This window comes from Mauremys mutica, chromosome 22, assembly GCF_020497125.1.
Source record: "Mauremys mutica isolate MM-2020 ecotype Southern chromosome 22, ASM2049712v1, whole genome shotgun sequence".
Lineage (NCBI taxonomy): Eukaryota > Metazoa > Chordata > Testudines > Geoemydidae > Mauremys > Mauremys mutica.
In genome coordinates this window covers 21,945,957-21,965,532 of record NC_059093.1, presented here as the reverse complement: position 1 = coordinate 21,965,532, position 19,576 = coordinate 21,945,957, and the positions used below count along the sequence as shown (strand labels likewise).

Sequence of the window (19,576 nt, the reverse complement as noted above, 5' to 3'; positions counted from 1 at the left end):
GATAGGATGTTGACACAATCTAACAGGGCTCTTGGTTGTAGCTGCCTCCTGTCTCTGCTCCCTATGTTGTCAATTCTGTGCCCTCATGAAGCAGCCAAACCAGAGTACGTAGAGCACCCAGTTTAGGGCTCAAGCCCAAACCCTGAGACTAAGAGTCTTACCTTCCCTTTATCAGTCTCTACTGTACTGCTCCCTTCTTCCTCCACCTGTATATGTTTGACATCCATACCTGCCCAAGATCAAGCAATGCCAACTTTCTGGTGGGGAATAAACTGGAATTTACCCAACTAGGTGCCTTGAGCGCATGGATTCCGAAGGTATTTACGATTCCCTCTAACTTCTCTTGCCGCTACTCTAAGAAAGCTCCTAAACGAGGGCTCTTCCAATATGTTACAAGGGCAATTGAAACCAGGCCACCTCTTGAGGTGGAATCAAGAGGTTGTGTCAGGAGTGGGATTTGAACCCACGCCTCCTGCAGGAGACCAGAAGCCCCAGTTGTGGGAAAGACAAAGCTTTGAGTCTGGCGCCTTAGACCACTCGGCCATCCTGACGCTGGGAGAAAAGCAGCTCTCTCAACCCTCCTTTTCTTCAATATTGTATGAGCCGCTCAAGGAGACCAAGACAGCATCTCTCGTTCAACACCTACATCACATCTGGTTTTTAGACACCATCACCCTCATCTAAAGTTTCAGATTTCCTACAACCCTGTGCCTTCTGAGGTGTTCTAATCTCCCCCCTCACTTATTAGATGGACACTAGGACAGAGGCAGAATAGAGACACTTAGCTCTCTCGGTTTTAGAAGCCTCCTAGCCTGGCTCTTTTGTTGTCAATTCTGTGCCATCAGGAAGCAGCGAAAGCAGGGTAGGTAGGGCACCCGGTGACGTTGCACTCCATACGTTTTATGAAAAGATGCTTATAAGTGTGAGTATGATGTAAGTGGAATGTGCTTGATGCAAAAGGTCTCTTGTAAGGTATCATAACAAAGGTTCTAACCTACTGAATATATGCCTCCTATTTGTATGCATGTCTCATTCTTGTCTCTGAAGCTGGAAATATGAAGTCTAACTCTGAGGTCCTATTGTAATTGTGCAAAGCGTGGGCCACTAATGGCGGTTTAAAACCTTGACAGCTCCCATTGACAATTGGTTGTAAATGGTTTATTGACCTGCAAACCTTCCTGTGTACGTGTGGGCCAACCCAGGAAGAATGGAAAGTAGGGGTCTTACAGAGACCACGATAGTGGAATCCATCTTAAATCTGGTATTTTTCTGTTTAGAAGGAAGGGTGAGGACCCGGAGAGACAAAAGATTCCCGCCTTATGCCAAAGCTATAAAAGGGGGTGAAGCAGGACAAAGGGGCTGCCAGTCATGAGAAAACCCCTGCCAGTCATGAGAAAACCTAAGATGTCTGCTGGAAGTAACAAAGACCGAAGCAGGGGAAAGGATTGGGCCCAGACTAGGCAGGAGTCTAGTCTTTGAAAGAAGCTGATTGGAACACCTCTGAGGGTGAGCTATTCCCTGGAATCAGTTTCTTAATGTATTAGGCTTAGGCTTGCGTGTTTTGTTTTAGTTTGCTTGGTGACTTCCTTTGTTCTGTCTGTTATTACTTGAAATCGCTTAACTCCTACTTTTTAACCTTAATAAAAATGACTTTTGTTTATTAATAAACCCAGAGGAAGTGATTAATCCCTGGGGGAGCAAACAGCTGTGCATCTCTCTCTATCAGTGATCTAGAGGGTGAAGAATTTAGGAATTTACCCTGTATAAGCTTTATAGAGAGTACAAGGGATTTATTTGGGGTTTTGGATCCCACTGGGAGCTGGGTGCTGGAGACAGGTGCTGAGCTGTTTTGAGTTAAAGTCTGCAGCTTTGGGGGTGTGGCCCAGAGCCTGGGTCTGTGTTGCAGCAGGCTAGGGTGTCTGGCTCAACAAGGCAGGGTTCTGGAGTCCCAAGCTGGCAGGGAAAACGGGCTCAGAAGTAATTTCAGTCCCAAGGGGATCTCTGTGACCAAACCCATCACAGTGGCGTAGTCGAGCAGGATATGTGCACAGCTGATTGCTTTGAGACACTGGTAGTGATTTTTAAGCATGTTGCCCGGAGGACAGACAAAGTGCTTATTCGGGAAAGGGAAGATGACAACTTTGGTTGCCAAATTGGCTGGGAAAGCTCTGGATATATTCAGTAAGATGCCTATTGCTGATGCTTCAAACTATGGTCTATTTAAGGAATTGGTTTTGAAACAGTTTCAGATTAGGCCCGAAACCTAGAGGGTTAAATTCACAACTCTTTCAACTCCCAGAGCCCTTCTACAGCACAGATGATTTGTATACACCTTCACCGTGAGCCAAATCGGCAGGTTTCCGGGAGCCCTGTGAGTCCGATGTTGTTTTAGTCTCCCTGCTAATTTATTAGGAGAATAAAAGATGGACACCAGAACTGAGGCAGACTACGGACACCGCATTCTGAGAAAACAATGGTGAACCTCCAACTCCAGCAGTGTGGGCCACATAGACAAGTAACCAGCACCCACAATCTTTACAAGCTTTTTTCCAAAATAACTCGTCTTTTGGAAAAATAGGTTGAGCCTTTTTGACAATCTGGCTAAAGATTTTAGTGCCTAACTGGGAGCCTAGTTCTTCTGCAAATCTGGCCCTAGCGGTGGGTGTGAGACCTTCTGAAAATTCTGGCCAATGTGTCTGGAAGCTCCAAGAAGCATCGCAACTTTGAGCATTTACTAGAACAGGATGAACAAAACCTTCCTTCCTTGACCTACAATCACCTTGATTCCAGGTTGAGGTTTCAAGAGAATTGATTTGATTCTTAGATGCAATGCGAAACAAACACCCTCCTGTAGACATTGGAAGAGGGAGGCTGAAATGGATCTGCCACTAAACCACATTGCCTTTCATCAGTAGCCACCTGAGCAAGAGGGTAACCACTGGCCTAGAGGTGAAAGGCCCATAGCCCATGCTCAGAAGCCTTCAGCGGCTAGATCTTAGGAATGGAAAAGCTTAATGATCTTTCTCTGGGGTGTTACTTCCAAAGACTTGTATATAGCGCTGGGTGAAAGGTTTTTGGATGAATATTATATTTAGTGAAATATTTTGGTGGACCCAAAATGATTGTTTGGTTTGGTTTGGTTTCACCAAGAAAAGTGAAAAGAAAAGAAAAAGATCTTGGGTCAAAGTGCAATGTTGTTCTAATTTAGGTTAGGCTCGGTAAGAAGGAAGAACTAAATTGTTTGCACAAGTAAGTGTATTTGTGTAAAAGGGTGCAGAGGCTGGTCTTTAAGGGGCAGATAGCAATATTGTAGTAGGTGGAAGCTTTGCTTTCCCCATGGCCTCTAAAGAGTTTCCAAGCATTCTGAAGGAGGCCAGGAAGTTGCATTCTTCCACTTGAACTCCAAAGTGAGGAAGGCAAGGTAGACTTTTGTTGAAGAGGGTAACTCCCTGACCGGGAATCGAACCCGGGCCGTGGCGGTGAAAGCGCCAAATCCTAACCACTAGACCACCAGGGAGATGACATTTGGGGGGTTGGGCATAACTTTCTAGGCCTACTTTCTGTCCAACTGAGGCCATTCGTTCGTCTTCAAAGGAGGTTAACACAAGCTCTGAGTTCTTCGTTTCCTTACGGTTCCCTTCCTATTTTTAGCACTGATATGAAAAAGACACAGAAAACATATTAAAACAATTTCCAGTATTGTTATACATTGAGGCCACGTCTTTTTTAAAAAAAAAACAGTTTTATTGCTATCTTTTTTTACTCTCCATGGGCTTACAGAAATGTACGAGGGATTAATAAGATGTGGTGGAATCGTCAGCCTTAAGCAATCTCTATCCCAATGAAGAGGGCTGGTGGAGGATTTGAGAAAGAAGCAGTTATCTCAACTACTGAGTGCTGGCAAAGATATAGAAATAAGTAGAGAAGCTCTAGATGGCTGCTCAGGGGGTGGGGGGCAATCAGCTTCTGAAAGGTTATTTTTTCCCTCTCTTGCCTGGGCTAGAAGAGACTCAACTCTCTTAGGACCATGGAATTGTCAATGTGTCTTGTCTTCATGATGTACTAAAGGTCCGAGACAGCCTCAGCTGGTTGAGAGGACAAAGAGTGGATTCCGTTATGCTCTGAGACTCAAAGGGAGAGAGTGATGTCGAAGAGTGCAAGATCAAACGGCCAACGTAGGGTTCGAACCCACGACCCTGAGATTAAGAGTCTCATGCTCTACCGACTGAGCTAGTCGGGCTAAGCATCAAGGACTCACAAAGGCACAGACAGTGCAAAAGAAGAGCGAAGGAAGTTTCTTTGCGTGCTGAGATTCGTTTCCTGACATTTGCCTTCTTTCCTGGTTCCTTCGCTCTCCAGCTAGCAAACAGGGCCCGTTCCAAGGCTAGTTAGATGCTGGTGTCTAGACCAGAGAAGTGGGGTTCATCTAGCAGCTGCTCAGAGAAACCTGGGTGGGAGGGTGGAATTTAGGATTCTCCCACCAGGAGGAGGTGCTGTTGCTCAGAAAAAGCTTCTCAGCGCCCAAAGAGGGGGCAGAGAAGACAGTTCCCCGCTGGCCGCCAGACACATCTTTTCGCAGGGAATCAGAACCCCCTGGGGTAAAACTCCTCCAAGGATGTGCGGCTCCAGGAATGTCAGAGAAGGGAAGGACTGTTTGCTTTAGGAGGTGGGTGCGGGAACCTGCAGGTCCTTAGGTCCCTGCAGCGTCCGATGAAAGCATTTGGGGGGAAGGGGCCGGGATAGACAAAGACAGGAAAGACGGGCTTGCGGCTCCTGTGCAAACACCATGTTGCCAGCGGTCCAAGAGAAGCGGGTGGGGGTTCGAGCATTTTGGCTGCTTCCTGAGGGCACGGAACTCACAACCTGGCAATGCTCAGAGCCCCGTTCCTCGGGAGTTTTCTTTGTGTTGGTCTTGTGATGCTGAGGGAGGAAGCTGAAGCATCATTTGAGTTTGTTTCAGTGCCTTCGGTTGGGCTAAGGTTGTGACCCTGAGCACAGGGGTTCCAGCTCTTAACCCCTGAGGGGAATGGACAATGGACCAACTTAATCTGTTGGACAGAAAGTAGCCAGAAAAAAATCAAATGATGCTTCCGGTTCCTCCGTCAGGATCACAAGAGAAACACAAAAAATCCCAAGAGGAACAATTCTTCTCTGCTTTAGTTACCTCCATCGCAACCCTCTCCACCTCTTCTTCTGCCTACCTAGCGGCTCTTTGATGGAGAAAGATCCTGGAGCGGATAGAATTTCTGAGATACAAACGGAGAGAGAGGCTTTGAGACCTCCTGATAGGATGTTGACACAATCTAACAGGGCTCTTGGTTGTAGCTGCCTCCTGTCTCTGCTCCCTATGTTGTCAATTCTGTGCCCTCATGAAGCAGCCAAACCAGAGTACGTAGAGCACCCAGTTTAGGGCTCAAGCCCAAACCCTGAGACTAAGAGTCTTACCTTCCCTTTATCAGTCTCTACTGTACTGCTCCCTTCTTCCTCCACCTGTATATGTTTGACATCCATACCTGCCCAAGATCAAGCAATGCCAACTTTCTGGTGGGGAATAAACTGGAATTTACCCAACTAGGTGCCTTGAGCGCATGGATTCCGAAGGTATTTACGATTCCCTCTAACTTCTCTTGCCGCTACTCTAAGAAAGCTCCTAAACGAGGGCTCTTCCAATATGTTACAAGGGCAATTGAAACCAGGCCACCTCTTGAGGTGGAATCAAGAGGTTGTGTCAGGAGTGGGATTTGAACCCACGTCTCCTGCAGGAGACCAGAAGCCCCAGTTGTGGGAAAGACAAAGCCTTGAGTCTGGCGCCTTAGACCACTCGGCCATCCTGACGCTGGGAGAAAAGCAGCTCTCTCAACCCTCCTTTTCTTCAATATTGTATGAGCCGCTCAAGGAGACCAAGACAGCATCTCTCGTTCAACACCTACATCACATCTGGTTTTTAGACACCATCACCCTCATCTAAAGTTTCAGATTTCCTACAACCCTGTGCCTTCTGAGGTGTTCTAATCTCCCCCCTCACTTATTAGATGGACACTAGGACAGAGGCAGAATAGAGACACTTAGCTCTCTCGGTTTTAGAAGCCTCCTAGCCTGGCTCTTTTGTTGTCAATTCTGTGCCATCAGGAAGCAGCGAAAGCAGGGTAGGTAGGGCACCCGGTGACGTTGCACTCCATACGTTTTATGAAAAGATGCTTATAAGTGTGAGTATGATGTAAGTGGAATATGCTTGATGCAAAAGGTCTCTTGTAAGGTATCATAACAAAGGTTCTAACCTACTGAATATATGCCTCCTATTTGTATGCATGTCTCATTCTTGTCTCTGAAGCTGGAAATATGAAGTCTAACTCTGAGGTCCTATTGTAATTGTGCAAAGCGTGGGCCACTAATGGCGGTTTAAAACCTTGACGGCTCCCATTGACAATTGGTTGTAAATGGTTTATTGACCTGCAAACCTTCCTGTGTACGTGTGGGCCAACCCAGGAAGAATGGAAAGTAGGGGTCTTACAGAGACCACGATAGTGGAATCCATCTTAAATCTGGTATTTTTCCGTTTAGAAGGAAGGGTGAGGACCCGGAGAGACAAAAGATTCCCGCCTTATGCCAAAGCTATAAAAGGGGGTGAAGCAGGACAAAGGGGCTGCCAGTCATGAGAAAACCCCTGCCAGTCATGAGAAAACCTAAGATGTCTGCTGGAAGTAACAAAGACCGAAGCAGGGGAAAGGATTGGGCCCAGACTAGGCAGGAGTCTAGTCTTTGAAAGAAGCTGATTGGAACACCTCTGAGGGTGAGCTATTCCCTGGAATCAGTTTCTTAATGTATTAGGCTTAGGCTTGCGTGTTTTGTTTTAGTTTGCTTGGTGACTTCCTTTGTTCTGTCTGTTATTACTTGAAATCACTTAACTCCTACTTTTTAACCTTAATAAAAATGACTTTTGTTTATTAATAAACCCAGAGGAAGTGATTAATCCCTGGGGGAGCAAACAGCTGTGCATCTCTCTCTATCAGTGATCTAGAGGGTGAAGAATTTAGGAATTTACCCTGTATAAGCTTTATAGAGAGTACAAGGGATTTATTTGGGGTTTTGGATCCCACTGGGAGCTGGGTGCTGGAGACAGGTGCTGAGCTGTTTTGAGTTAAAGTCTGCAGCTTTGGGGGTGTGGCCCAGAGCCTGGGTCTGTGTTGCAGCAGGCTAGGGTGTCTGGCTCAACAAGGCAGGGTTCTGGAGTCCCAAGCTGGCAGGGAAAACGGGCTCAGAAGTAATTTCAGTCCCAAGGGGATCTCTGTGACCAAACCCATCACAGTGGCGTAGTCGAGCAGGATATGTGCACAGCTGATTGCTTTGAGACACTGGTAGTGATTTTTAAGCATGTTGCCCGGAGGACAGACAAAGTGCTTATTCGGGAAAGGGAAGATGACAACTTTGGTTGCCAAATTGGCTGGGAAAGCTCTGGATATATTCAGTAAGATGCCTATTGCTGATGCTTCAAACTATGGTCTATTTAAGGAATTGGTTTTGAAACAGTTTCAGATTAGGCCCGAAACCTAGAGGGTTAAATTCACAACTCTTTCAACTCCCAGAGCCCTTCTACAGCACAGATGATTTGTATACACCTTCACCGTGAGCCAAATCGGCAGGTTTCCGGGAGCCCTGTGAGTCCGATGTTGTTTTAGTCTCCCTGCTAATTTATTAGGAGAATAAAAGATGGACACCAGAACTGAGGCAGACTACGGACACCGCATTCTGAGAAAACAATGGTGAACCTCCAACTCCAGCAGTGTGGGCCACATAGACAAGTAACCAGCACCCACAATCTTTACAAGCTTTTTTCCAAAATAACTCATCTTTTGGAAAAATAGGTTGAGCCTTTTTGACAATCTGGCTAAAGATTTTAGTGCCTAACTGGGAGCCTAGTTCTTCTGCAAATCTGGCCCTAGCGGTGGGTGTGAGACCTTCTGAAAATTCTGGCCAATGTGTCTGGAAGCTCCAAGAAGCATCGCAACTTTGAGCATTTACTAGAACAGGATGAATAAAACCTTCCTTCCTTGACCTACAATCACCTTGATTCCAGGTTGAGGTTTCAAGAGAATTGATTTGTTTCTTAGATGCAATGCGAAACAAACACCCTCCTGTAGACATTGGAAGAGGGAGGCTGAAATGGATCTGCCACTAAACCACATTGCCTTTCATCAGTAGCCACCTGAGCAAGAGGGTAACCACTGGCCTAGAGGTGAAAGGCCCATAGCCCATGCTCAGAAGCCTTCAGCGGATAGATCTTAGGAATGGAAAAGCTTAATGATCTTTCTCCGGGGTGTTACTTCCAAAGACTTGTATATAGCGCTGGGTGAAAGGTTTTTGGATGAATATTATATTTAGTGAAATATTTTGGTGGACCCAAAATGATTGTTTGGTTTGGTTTGGTTTCACCAAGAAAAGTGAAAAGAAAAGAAAAAGATCTTGGGTCAAAGTGCAATGTTGTTCTAATTTAGGTTAGGCTCGGTAAGAAGGAAGAACTAAATTGTTTGCACAAGTAAGTGTATTTGTGTAAAAGGGTGCAGAGGCTGGGCTTTAAGGGGCAGATAGCCATATTGTAGTAGGTGGAAGCTTTGCTTTCCCCATGGCCTCCAAAGAGTTTCCAAGCATTCTGAAGGAGGCCAGGAAGTTGCATTCTTCCGCTTGAACTCCAAAGTGAGGAAGGCAAGGTAGACTTTTGTTGAAGAGGGTAACTCCCTGACCGGGAATCGAACCCGGGCCGTGGCGGTGAAAGCGCCAAATCCTAACCACTAGACCACCAGGGAGATGACATTTGGGGGGTTGGGCATAACTTTCTAGGCCTACTTTCTGTCCAACTGAGGCCATTCGTTCGTCTTCAAAGGAGGTTAACACAAGCTCTGAGTTCTTCGTTTCCTTACGGTTCCCTTCCTATTTTTAGCACTGATATGAAAAAGACACAGAAAACATATTAAAACAATTTCCAGTATTGTTATACATTGAGGCCACGTCTTTTTTTAAAAAAAAAACAGTTTTATTGCTATCTTGTTTTACTCTCCATGGGCTTACAGAAATGTACGAGGGATGAATAAGATGTGGTGGAATCGTCAGCCTTAAGCAATCTCCATCCCAATGAAGAGGGCTGGTGGAGGATTTGAGAAAGAAGCAGTTATCTCAACTACTGAGCGCTGGCGAAGATATAGAAATAAGTAGAGAAGCTCTACATGGCTGCTCAGGGGGTGGGGGGGCAATCAGCTTCTGAAAGGTTAATTTTTTCCCTCTCTTGCCTGGGCTAGAAGAGACTCAACTCTCTTAGGACCATGGAATTGTCAATGTGTCTTGTCTTCATGATGTACTAAAGGTCCGAGACCGCCTCAGCTGTTTGAGAGGACAAAGAGTGGATTCCGTTATGCTCTGAGACTCAAAGGGAGAGAGTGATGTCGAAGAGTGCAAGATCAAACGCCCAACGTGGGGCTCGAACCCACGACCCTGAGATTAAGAGTCTCATGCTCTACCGACTGAGCTAGTCGGGCTAGGCATCAAGGGCTCACAAAGGCACAGACAGTGCAAAAGAAGAGCGAAGGAAGTTTCTTTGCGTGCTGAGATTCGTTTCCTGACATTTGCCTTCTTTCCTGGTTCCTTCGCTCTCCAGCTAGCAAACAGGGCCCGTTCCAAGGCTAGTTAGATGCTGGTGTCTAGACCAGAGAAGTGGGGTTCATCTAGCAGCTGCTCAGAGAAACCTGGGTGGGAGGGTGGAATTTAGGATTCTCCCACCAGGAGGAGGTGCTGTTGCTCAGAAAAAGCTTCTCAGCGCCCAAAGAGGGGGCAGAGAAGACAGTTCCCCGCCGGCCGCCAGACACATCTTTTCGCAGGGAATCAGAACCCCCTGGGGTAAAACTCCTCCAAGGATGTGCGGCTCCAGGAATGTCAGAGAAGGGAAGGACTGTTTGCTTTAGGAGGTGGGTGCGGGAACCTGCAGGTCCTTAGGTCCCTGCAGCGTCCGATGAAAGCATTTGGGGGGAAGGGGCCAGGATAGACAAAGACAGGAAAGACGGGCTTGCGGCTCCTGTGCAAACACCATGTTGCCAGCGGTCCAAGAGAAGCGGGTGGGGGTTTCGAGCATTTTGGCTGCTTCCTGAGGGCACGGAACTCACAACCTGGCAATGCTCAGAGCCCCGTTCCTCGGGAGCTTTCTTTGTGTTGGTCTTGTGATGCTGAGGGAGGAAGCTGAAGCATCATTTGAGTTTGTTTCAGTGCCTTCGGTTGGGCTAAGGTTGTGACCCTGAGCACAGGGGTTCCAGCTCTTAACCCCTGAGGGGAATGGACAATGGACCAACTTAATCTGTTGGACAGAAAGTAGCCAGAAAAAAATCAAATGATGCTTCCGGTTCCTCCGTCAGGATCACAAGAGAAACACAAAAAATCCCAAGAGGAACAATTCTTCTCTGCTTTAGTTACCTCCATCGCAACCCTCTCCACCTCTTCTTCTGCCTACCTAGCGGCTCTTTGATGGAGAAAGATCCTGGAGCGGATAGAATTTCTGAGATACAAACGGAGAGAGAGGCTTTGAGACCTCCTGATAGGATGTTGACACAATCTAACAGGGCTCTTGGTTGTAGCTGCCTCCTGTCTCTGCTCCCTATGTTGTCAATTCTGTGCCCTCATGAAGCAGCCAAACCAGAGTACGTAGAGCACCCAGTTTAGGGCTCAAGCCCAAACCCTGAGACTAAGAGTCTTACCTTCCCTTTATCAGTGTCTACTGTACTGCTCCCTTCTTCCTCCACCTGTATATGTTTGACATCCATACCTGCCCAAGATCAAGCAATGCCAACTTTCTGGTGGGGAATAAACTGGAATTTACCCAACTAGGTGCCTTGAGCGCATGGATTCCGAAGGTATTTACGATTCCCTCTAACTTCTCTTGCCGCTACTCTAAGAAAGCTCCTAAACGAGGGCTCTTCCAATATGTTACAAGGGCAATTGAAACCAGGCCACCTCTTGAGGTGGAATCAAGAGGTTGTGTCAGGAGTGGGATTTGAACCCACGCCTCCTGCAGGAGACCAGAAGCCCCAGTTGTGGGAAAGACAGAGCCTTGAGTCTGGCGCCTTAGACCACTCGGCCATCCTGACGCTGGGACAAAAGCAGCTCTCTCAACCCTCCTTTTCTTCAATATTGTATGAGCCGCTCAAGGAGACCAAGACAGCATCTCTCGTTCAACACCTACATCACATCTGGTTTTTAGACACCATCACCCTCATCTAAAGTTTCAGGTTTCCTACAACCCTGTGCCTTCTGAGGTGTTCTAATCTCCCCCCTCACTTATTAGATGGACACTAGGACAGAGGCAGAATAGAGACACTTAGCTTAATGAGAACCTCAACCTCCCGCACGGTGGGCCACAGAGTCAAGAGCCAGCACTCACAATTGGTACCGGCCTTGTTTGGGTTTTTTTCCCAAACTAGCTCAGCACTCAGGGTGTTGAGCCCTTCTGGAAATCTTGCAAAAGAGTTTGGAGCCTGAATGGGTGTTGAGTTCTTAAGAAAACCATGTTTTTGTTTTGTTTCCCCAAGAAAATTGGGGACAAAAGATTAATCTAGGGTGAACCTGGATGTTTATTGCTGTTTTCGTTCAGCTCCACTAGGCTCTTTCGAAAGCTGGTCCGTTCCCCATTACAGAGGGTCCAAGCAGAGAGAGTGAAGGAACCCCTGTGCTCAGCATCACAACCTGAGCCCGAGGAAAAGCACTGAAACACGCTCAAATGACGCTTTAGGTTCATCCATCAGAATCACAAGAGCAAGACAAAGACATCTCAAGAGGAAGAGTCCTCGGCTTTCATTTACCCCATCGCAACCCTCTTCACTTCTTCTTCTGCCTACCTAGAGGCTCGTCCAGGAAAATCACTCAACTGATTATAATTTGGGCAGAGAAACCCAGGGAGGGCTTGTGCTCCCCCTCCATGTGAGCGGATAGCACTCTGACTTCGTCTACGGGGTCTCTCAGCTTTGGCTTCCCCAGTTTGTCAACTCGGTGCAGGCAGGAAGCAGGCTCTCCTCGGCTTTGGCAAGCCACTTTCTGTCCAAATTGGGAAACCGGTCCAGTCTCCATTCCCCTGTGAGAACAAGAGCAGAGAGTTCACCAGCTGAACCCAAACCGAGGCATTGAAAAAAATGGAATTATGCTTCCCGTTCCTCCGTCAGGATCACCAGGGAAACACACCAAAATCCCAAGAGGAACAACTCGTCTCTGTTTTATTTACCCCCAACGCAATCCTCTCCGCTTCTTCTGCCTCCCTCGAGGCTCTTCCAGGGACAAAACTCATTGAGCTGATAGGATTTGGGGGATGGAAACGGAGAGAGGGGGTTTGTCACCTCCTGAGAGGATGTGGACGCGATAGAACAGCTCTCTCGGTTTTAGAAGCCTCCTAGCCTGGCTCTTTTGTTGTCAATTCTGTGCCATCAGGAAGCAGCGAAAGCAGGGTAGGTAGGGCACCCGGTGACGTTGCACTCCATACGTTTTATGAAAAGATGCTTATAAGTGTGAGTATGATGTAAGTGGAATATGCTTGATGCAAAAGGTCTCTTGTAAGGTATCATAACAAAGGTTCTAACCTACTGAATATATGCCTCCTATTTGTATGCATGTCTCATTCTTGTCTCTGAAGCTGGAAATATGAAGTCTAACTCTGAGGTCCTATTGTAATTGTGCAAAGCGTGGGCCACTAATGGCGGTTTAAAACCTTGACGGCTCCCATTGACAATTGGTTGTAAATGGTTTATTGACCTGCAAACCTTCCTGTGTACGTGTGGGCCAACCCAGGAAGAATGGAAAGTAGGGGTCTTACAGAGACCACGATAGTGGAATCCATCTTAAATCTGGTATTTTTCCGTTTAGAAGGAAGGGTGAGGACCCGGAGAGACAAAAGATTCCCGCCTTATGCCAAAGCTATAAAAGGGGGTGAAGCAGGACAAAGGGGCTGCCAGTCATGAGAAAACCCCTGCCAGTCATGAGAAAACCTAAGATGTCTGCTGGAAGTAACAAAGACCGAAGCAGGGGAAAGGATTGGGCCCAGACTAGGCAGGAGTCTAGTCTTTGAAAGAAGCTGATTGGAACACCTCTGAGGGTGAGCTATTCCCTGGAATCAGTTTCTTAATGTATTAGGCTTAGGCTTGCGTGTTTTGTTTTAGTTTGCTTGGTGACTTCCTTTGTTCTGTCTGTTATTACTTGAAATCACTTAACTCCTACTTTTTAACCTTAATAAAAATGACTTTTGTTTATTAATAAACCCAGAGGAAGTGATTAATCCCTGGGGGAGCAAACAGCTGTGCATCTCTCTCTATCAGTGATCTAGAGGGTGAAGAATTTAGGAATTTACCCTGTATAAGCTTTATAGAGAGTACAAGGGATTTATTTGGGGTTTTGGATCCCACTGGGAGCTGGGTGCTGGAGACAGGTGCTGAGCTGTTTTGAGTTAAAGTCTGCAGCTTTGGGGGTGTGGCCCAGAGCCTGGGTCTGTGTTGCAGCAGGCTAGGGTGTCTGGCTCAACAAGGCAGGGTTCTGGAGTCCCAAGCTGGCAGGGAAAACGGGCTCAGAAGTAATTTCAGTCCCAAGGGGATCTCTGGGACCAAACCCATCACAGTGGCGTAGTCGAGCAGGATATGTGCACAGCTGATTGCTTTGAGACACTGGTAGTGATTTTTAAGCATGTTGCCCGGAGGACAGACAAAGTGCTTATTCGGGAAAGGGAAGATGACAACTTTGGTTGCCAAATTGGCTGGGAAAGCTCTGGATATATTCAGTAAGATGCCTATTGCTGATGCTTCAAACTATGGTCTATTTAAGGAATTGGTTTTGAAACAGTTTCAGATTAGGCCCGAAACCTAGAGGGTTAAATTCACAACTCTTTCAACTCCCAGAGCCCTTCTACAGCACAGATGATTTGTATACACCTTCACCGTGAGCCAAATCGGCAGGTTTCCGGGAGCCCTGTGAGTCCGATGTTGTTTTAGTCTCCCTGCTAATTTATTAGGAGAATAAAAGATGGACACCAGAACTGAGGCAGACTACGGACACCGCATTCTGAGAAAACAATGGTGAACCTCCAACTCCAGCAGTGTGGGCCACATAGACAAGTAACCAGCACCCACAATCTTTACAAGCTTTTTTTCCAAAATAACTCATCTTTTGGAAAAATAGGTTGAGCCTTTTTGACAATCTGGCTAAAGATTTTAGTGCCTAACTGGGAGCCTAGTTCTTCTGCAAATCTGGCGCTAGCGGTGGGTGTGAGACCTTCTGAAAATTCTGGCCAATGTGTCTGGAAGCTCCAAGAAGCATCGCAACTTTGAGCATTTACTAGAACAGGATGAATAAAACCTTCCTTCCTTGACCTACAATCACCTTGATTCCAGGTTGAGGTTTCAAGAGAATTGATTTGTTTCTTAGATGCAATGCGAAACAAACACCCTCCTGTAGACATTGGAAGAGGGAGGCTGAAATGGATCTGCCACTAAACCACATTGCCTTTCATCAGTAGCCACCTGAGCAAGAGGGTAACCACTGGCCTAGAGGTGAAAGGCCCATAGCCCATGCTCAGAAGCCTTCAGCGGATAGATCTTAGGAATGGAAAAGCTTAATGATCTTTCTCCGGGGTGTTACTTCCAAAGACTTGTATATAGCGCTGGGTGAAAGGTTTTTGGATGAATATTATATTTAGTGAAATATTTTGGTGGACCCAAAATGATTGTTTGGTTTGGTTTGGTTTCACCAAGAAAAGTGAAAAGAAAAGAAAAAGATCTTGGGTCAAAGTGCAATGTTGTTCTAATTTAGGTTAGGCTCGGTAAGAAGGAAGAACTAAATTGTTTGCACAAGTAAGTGTATTTGTGTAAAAGGGTGCAGAGGCTGGGCTTTAAGGGGCAGATAGCCATATTGTAGTAGGTGGAAGCTTTGCTTTCCCCATGGCCTCCAAAGAGTTTCCAAGCATTCTGAAGGAGGCCAGGAAGTTGCATTCTTCCGCTTGAACTCCAAAGTGAGGAAGGCAAGGTAGACTTTTGTTGAAGAGGGTAACTCCCTGACCGGGAATCGAACCCGGGCCGTGGCGGTGAAAGCGCCAAATCCTAACCACTAGACCACCAGGGAGATGACATTTGGGGGGTTGGGCATAACTTTCTAGGCCTACTTTCTGTCCAACTGAGGCCATTCGTTCGTCTTCAAAGGAGGTTAACACAAGCTCTGAGTTCTTCGTTTCCTTACGGTTCCCTTCCTATTTTTAGCACTGATATGAAAAAGACACAGAAAACATATTAAAACAATTTCCAGTATTGTTATACATTGAGGCCACGTCTTTTTTTAAAAAAAAACAGTTTTATTGCTATCTTGTTTTACTCTCCATGGGCTTACAGAAATGTACGAGGGATGAATAAGATGTGGTGGAATCGTCAGCCTTAAGCAATCTCCATCCCAATGAAGAGGGCTGGTGGAGGATTTGAGAAAGAAGCAGTTATCTCAACTACTGAGCGCTGGCAAAGATATAGAAATAAGTAGAGAAGCTCTAGATGGCTGCTCAGGGGGTGGGGGGCAATCAGCTTCTGAAAGGTTATTTTTTCCCTCTCTTGCCTGGGCTAGAAGAGACTCAACTCTCTTAGGACCATGGAATTGTCAATGTGTCTTGTCTTCATGATGTACTAAAGGTCCGAGACCGCCTCAGCTGGTTGAGAGGACAAAGAGTGGATTCCGTTATGCTCTGAGACTCAAAGGGAGAGAGTGATGTCGAAGAGTGCAAGATCAAACGCCCAACGTGGGGCTCGAACCCACGACCCTGAGATTAAGAGTCTCATGCTCTACCGACTGAGCTAGTCGGGCTAGGCATCAAGGGCTCACAAAGGCACAGACAGTGCAAAAGAAGAGCGAAGGAAGTTTCTTTGCGTGCTGAGATTCGTTTCCTGACATTTGCCTTCTTTCCTGGTTCCTTCGCTCTCCAGCTAGCAAACAGGGCCCGTTCCAAGGCTAGTTAGATGCTGGTGTCTAGACCAGAGAAGTGGGGTTCATCTAGCAGCTGCTCAGAGAAACCTGGGTGGGAGGGTGGAATTTAGGATTCTCCCACCAGGAGGAGGTGCTGTTGCTCAGAAAAAGCTTCTCAGCGCCCAAAGAGGGGGCAGAGAAGACAGTTCCCCGCCGGCCGCCAGACACATCTTTTCGCAGGGAATCAGAACCCCCTGGGGTAAAACTCCTCCAAGGATGTGCGGCTCCAGGAATGTCAGAGAAGGGAAGGACTGTTTGCTTTAGGAGGTGGGTGCGGGAACCTGCAGGTCCTTAGGTCCCTGCAGCGTCCGATGAAAGCATTTGGGGGGAAGGGGCCGGGATAGACAAAGACAGGAAAGACGGGCTTGCGGCTCCTGTGCAAACACCATGTTGCCAGCGGTCCAAGAGAAGCGGGTGGGGGTTCGAGCATTTTGGCTGCTTCCTGAGGGCACGGAACTCACAACCTGGCAATGCTCAGAGCCCCGTTCCTCGGGAGTTTTCTTTGTGTTGGTCTTGTGATGCTGAGGGAGGAAGCTGAAGCATCATTTGAGTTTGTTTCAGTGCCTTCGGTTGGGCTAAGGTTGTGACCCTGAGCACAGGGGTTCCAGCTCTTAACCCCTGAGGGGAATGGACAATGGACCAACTTAATCTGTTGGACAGAAAGTAGCCAGAAAAAAATCAAATGATGCTTCCGGTTCCTCCGTCAGGATCACAAGAGAAACACAAAAAATCCCAAGAGGAACAATTCTTCTCTGCTTTAGTTACCTCCATCGCAACCCTCTCCACCTCTTCTTCTGCCTACCTAGCGGCTCTTTGATGGAGAAAGATCCTGGAGCGGATAGAATTTCTGAGATACAAACGGAGAGAGAGGCTTTGAGACCTCCTGATAGGATGTTGACACAATCTAACAGGGCTCTTGGTTGTAGCTGCCTCCTGTCTCTGCTCCCTATGTTGTCAATTCTGTGCCCTCATGAAGCAGCCAAACCAGAGTACGTAGAGCACCCAGTTTAGGGCTCAAGCCCAAACCCTGAGACTAAGAGTCTTACCTTCCCTTTATCAGTGTCTACTGTACTGCTCCCTTCTTCCTCCACCTGTATATGTTTGACATCCATACCTGCCCAAGATCAAGCAATGCCAACTTTCTGGTGGGGAATAAACTGGAATTTACCCAACTAGGTGCCTTGAGCGCATGGATTCCGAAGGTATTTACGATTCCCTCTAACTTCTCTTGCCGCTACTCTAAGAAAGCTCCTAAACGAGGGCTCTTCCAATATGTTACAAGGGCAATTGAAACCAGGCCACCTCTTGAGGTGGAATCAAGAGGTTGTGTCAGGAGTGGGATTTGAACCCACGCCTCCTGCAGGAGACCAGAAGCCCCAGTTGTGGGAAAGACAGAGCCTTGAGTCTGGCGCCTTAGACCACTCGGCCATCCTGACGCTGGGACAAAAGCAGCTCTCTCAACCCTCCTTTTCTTCAATATTGTATGAGCCGCTCAAGGAGACCAAGACAGCATCTCTCGTTCAACACCTACATCACATCTGGTTTTTAGACACCATCACCCTCATCTAAAGTTTCAGGTTTCCTACAACCCTGTGCCTTCTGAGGTGTTCTAATCTCCCCCCTCACTTATTAGATGGACACTAGGACAGAGGCAGAATAGACACTAGGACAGAGGCACCCGGTGACGTTGCACTCCATACGTTTTATGAAAAGATGCTTATAAGTGTGAGTATGATGTAAGTGGAATATGCTTGATGCAAAAGGTCTCTTGTAAGGTATCATAACAAAGGTTCTAACCTACTGAATATATGCCTCCTATTTGTATGCATGTCTCATTCTTGTCTTGTCTTCATGATGTACTAAAGGTCCAAGACCGCCTCAGCTGGTTGAGAGGACAAAGAGTGGATTCCGTTATGCTCTGAGACTCAAAGGGAGAGAGTGATGTCGAATGATTCATATATATAGTATGAACTATATACACTAACTATACTACAAACGAATAAAGTTAACTACAACTATGTAAATCTGATCTGTATATACATTATTAACGAGAGAAACTACGAGTAGCTAGAGAAGTGGAGGTCAGCTAAGCCGCGCTCCACTGTTCCAACGACTGACACGGGCAGTAAGAAGGAACTGAGGGGCGGGTGGGTCAGCAGGGGTATATATCTGGCGCTATAGCGGCGCCACTCCAGGGGGCGCCTAGCCGACCCACTGAGTGTTGCTAGGGTAAAAATCTTCCGACCAACGTGCATACGGCGTGCGCACACCTAACTGGAATGCATATGAGCAATCACTCGAAGAAGAACTCCTTCTTTCTTGTATATTGCAAAGAAACCTGGTGTTATTTTTCACCAAGGAAGCTGGGAGATGTTTGAACACAAAGTATTGCAGCTTGGGAACAATCCCCCAGAAATGGCATCTTCCACTCCACAAATCAGTAGCAAACAGTTAATATTAGTGTTTGTCTGAGAATAGAGTGAAGGTGAGTGTTTACTCCGACACCTCAGTGAGTGAAACAGACAGAAAGAGCAAGGTTGTTCTGAAAGACAACGGATCTGTCTGGAGGCAAACAGACCTTGAGAATGAGCAAGAGTGTGAAAAGAGGTTCAAAGGGGGTTAGGTGTTAGTTAGGTTAGTCTGACAAATTTCAAGAAAATACCAATGCTCATAGACTGATGCAGACACGGCCTTACAACTCCCCCACTGCCAGCTCCCCATCGGTGTCAGAAGATCTCCCTTTCCTGCTCCCCAGCCCTCAGCCCCAGGAACCACTGTCCTCTGCTTCCCCCTCTGGCCCCACCAACTTTTCCTCCCATTTCTGGGTTCCTCGACCCAGCGGCCAGACACGGGGTCCTACTCACCGCAATGCTCTCCATGAGGGCTGCTTTGGAGACCTGGGGCTCCAGAGAGTCCAGCGCCTGCTGCTGTGCCAAGAAGCACAGACGTGGGACAGCATGGAGGAAGCTGAGCTGTTGGGCCCTGTCCTCCACCAACTAGGAGTGGGGGAGAGAGAGAGAGAGAGAGATGGTTAGGTGACGAATATTCAGAGTCAGGGGCTCTGCTCTGCTCCACCAATATTTGGAGCTAGGTTTCTCCCCTGCTTGGAGCACCCCGCCCCTGCCTCTCACCCCCCCCCCCGCTGCCACCGCCAGGGCTGGAGCTTCCCCCCCTCCACCCCGGAGCTTCCCTGCCTGAACGTAAAGAGTGCGCAGCACGCGTCTCTCTTCCTTGCTGCTGCTGCTGCCGCCGCCTAAGCACTACAGCATAAGAGCAGTGCTAGCTGCTGTAGCACCTCAGGAGGGGAGGGGACCCTGCCGTTTTTGGCAGCCCTCCCCTCCCGCTACCTGGAGGAGACACGAAGGGGACTTCCGGCCAGGAGATGGACATCACTCACCTTAGCAGCTGCTGGGGCTTCTGTGAGTGTTTGCCCTGCAGACAGTCTGCTCCAAGGGAGAGGAGGCTCCCCAAAGTCCTGCCTGGCTTGGTGGGGAGCAGTTCCAGAGCAGCGCCCAGGGACTCCGTGACACCCGGTACCCACCACAGGGGAGGCGAGTGGGCTTTCTGG

General features: G+C 47.5%; 10 non-coding genes across 10 annotated transcripts; all 10 read right to left on the bottom strand.

Annotated features, from left to right (window-relative positions):
- Positions 1-442: 442 nt before the first annotated feature.
- TRNAL-CAA lies at positions 443-551 on the bottom strand. The gene is made up of 2 exons: positions 514-551; positions 443-488 (listed from the first exon to the last, which is right to left on the bottom strand). It is a non-coding gene; the product is annotated as a tRNA-Leu (tRNA).
- A 2,894-nt stretch (positions 552-3,445) lies between these two features.
- TRNAE-UUC lies at positions 3,446-3,517 on the bottom strand. Its single transcript has one exon. It is a non-coding gene; the product is annotated as a tRNA-Glu (tRNA).
- A 650-nt stretch (positions 3,518-4,167) lies between these two features.
- TRNAK-CUU lies at positions 4,168-4,240 on the bottom strand. The gene has a single exon. It is a non-coding gene; the product is annotated as a tRNA-Lys (tRNA).
- A 1,486-nt stretch (positions 4,241-5,726) lies between these two features.
- Positions 5,727-5,835, bottom strand: TRNAL-CAA. The gene is made up of 2 exons: positions 5,798-5,835; positions 5,727-5,772 (listed from the first exon to the last, which is right to left on the bottom strand). It is a non-coding gene; the product is annotated as a tRNA-Leu (tRNA).
- A 2,894-nt stretch (positions 5,836-8,729) lies between these two features.
- TRNAE-UUC lies at positions 8,730-8,801 on the bottom strand. Its single transcript has one exon. It is a non-coding gene; the product is annotated as a tRNA-Glu (tRNA).
- Positions 8,802-9,454: 653 nt separating this feature from the next.
- On the bottom strand, positions 9,455-9,527 carry TRNAK-CUU. Its single transcript has one exon. It is a non-coding gene; the product is annotated as a tRNA-Lys (tRNA).
- Positions 9,528-11,014: 1,487 nt separating this feature from the next.
- On the bottom strand, positions 11,015-11,123 carry TRNAL-CAA. The gene is made up of 2 exons: positions 11,086-11,123; positions 11,015-11,060 (listed from the first exon to the last, which is right to left on the bottom strand). It is a non-coding gene; the product is annotated as a tRNA-Leu (tRNA).
- Positions 11,124-15,054: 3,931 nt separating this feature from the next.
- Positions 15,055-15,126, bottom strand: TRNAE-UUC. The gene has a single exon. It is a non-coding gene; the product is annotated as a tRNA-Glu (tRNA).
- A 650-nt stretch (positions 15,127-15,776) lies between these two features.
- Positions 15,777-15,849, bottom strand: TRNAK-CUU. The gene has a single exon. It is a non-coding gene; the product is annotated as a tRNA-Lys (tRNA).
- Positions 15,850-17,335: 1,486 nt separating this feature from the next.
- Positions 17,336-17,444, bottom strand: TRNAL-CAA. Its single transcript has 2 exons — positions 17,407-17,444; positions 17,336-17,381 (listed from the first exon to the last, which is right to left on the bottom strand). It is a non-coding gene; the product is annotated as a tRNA-Leu (tRNA).
- Positions 17,445-19,576: the final 2,132 nt, after the last annotated feature.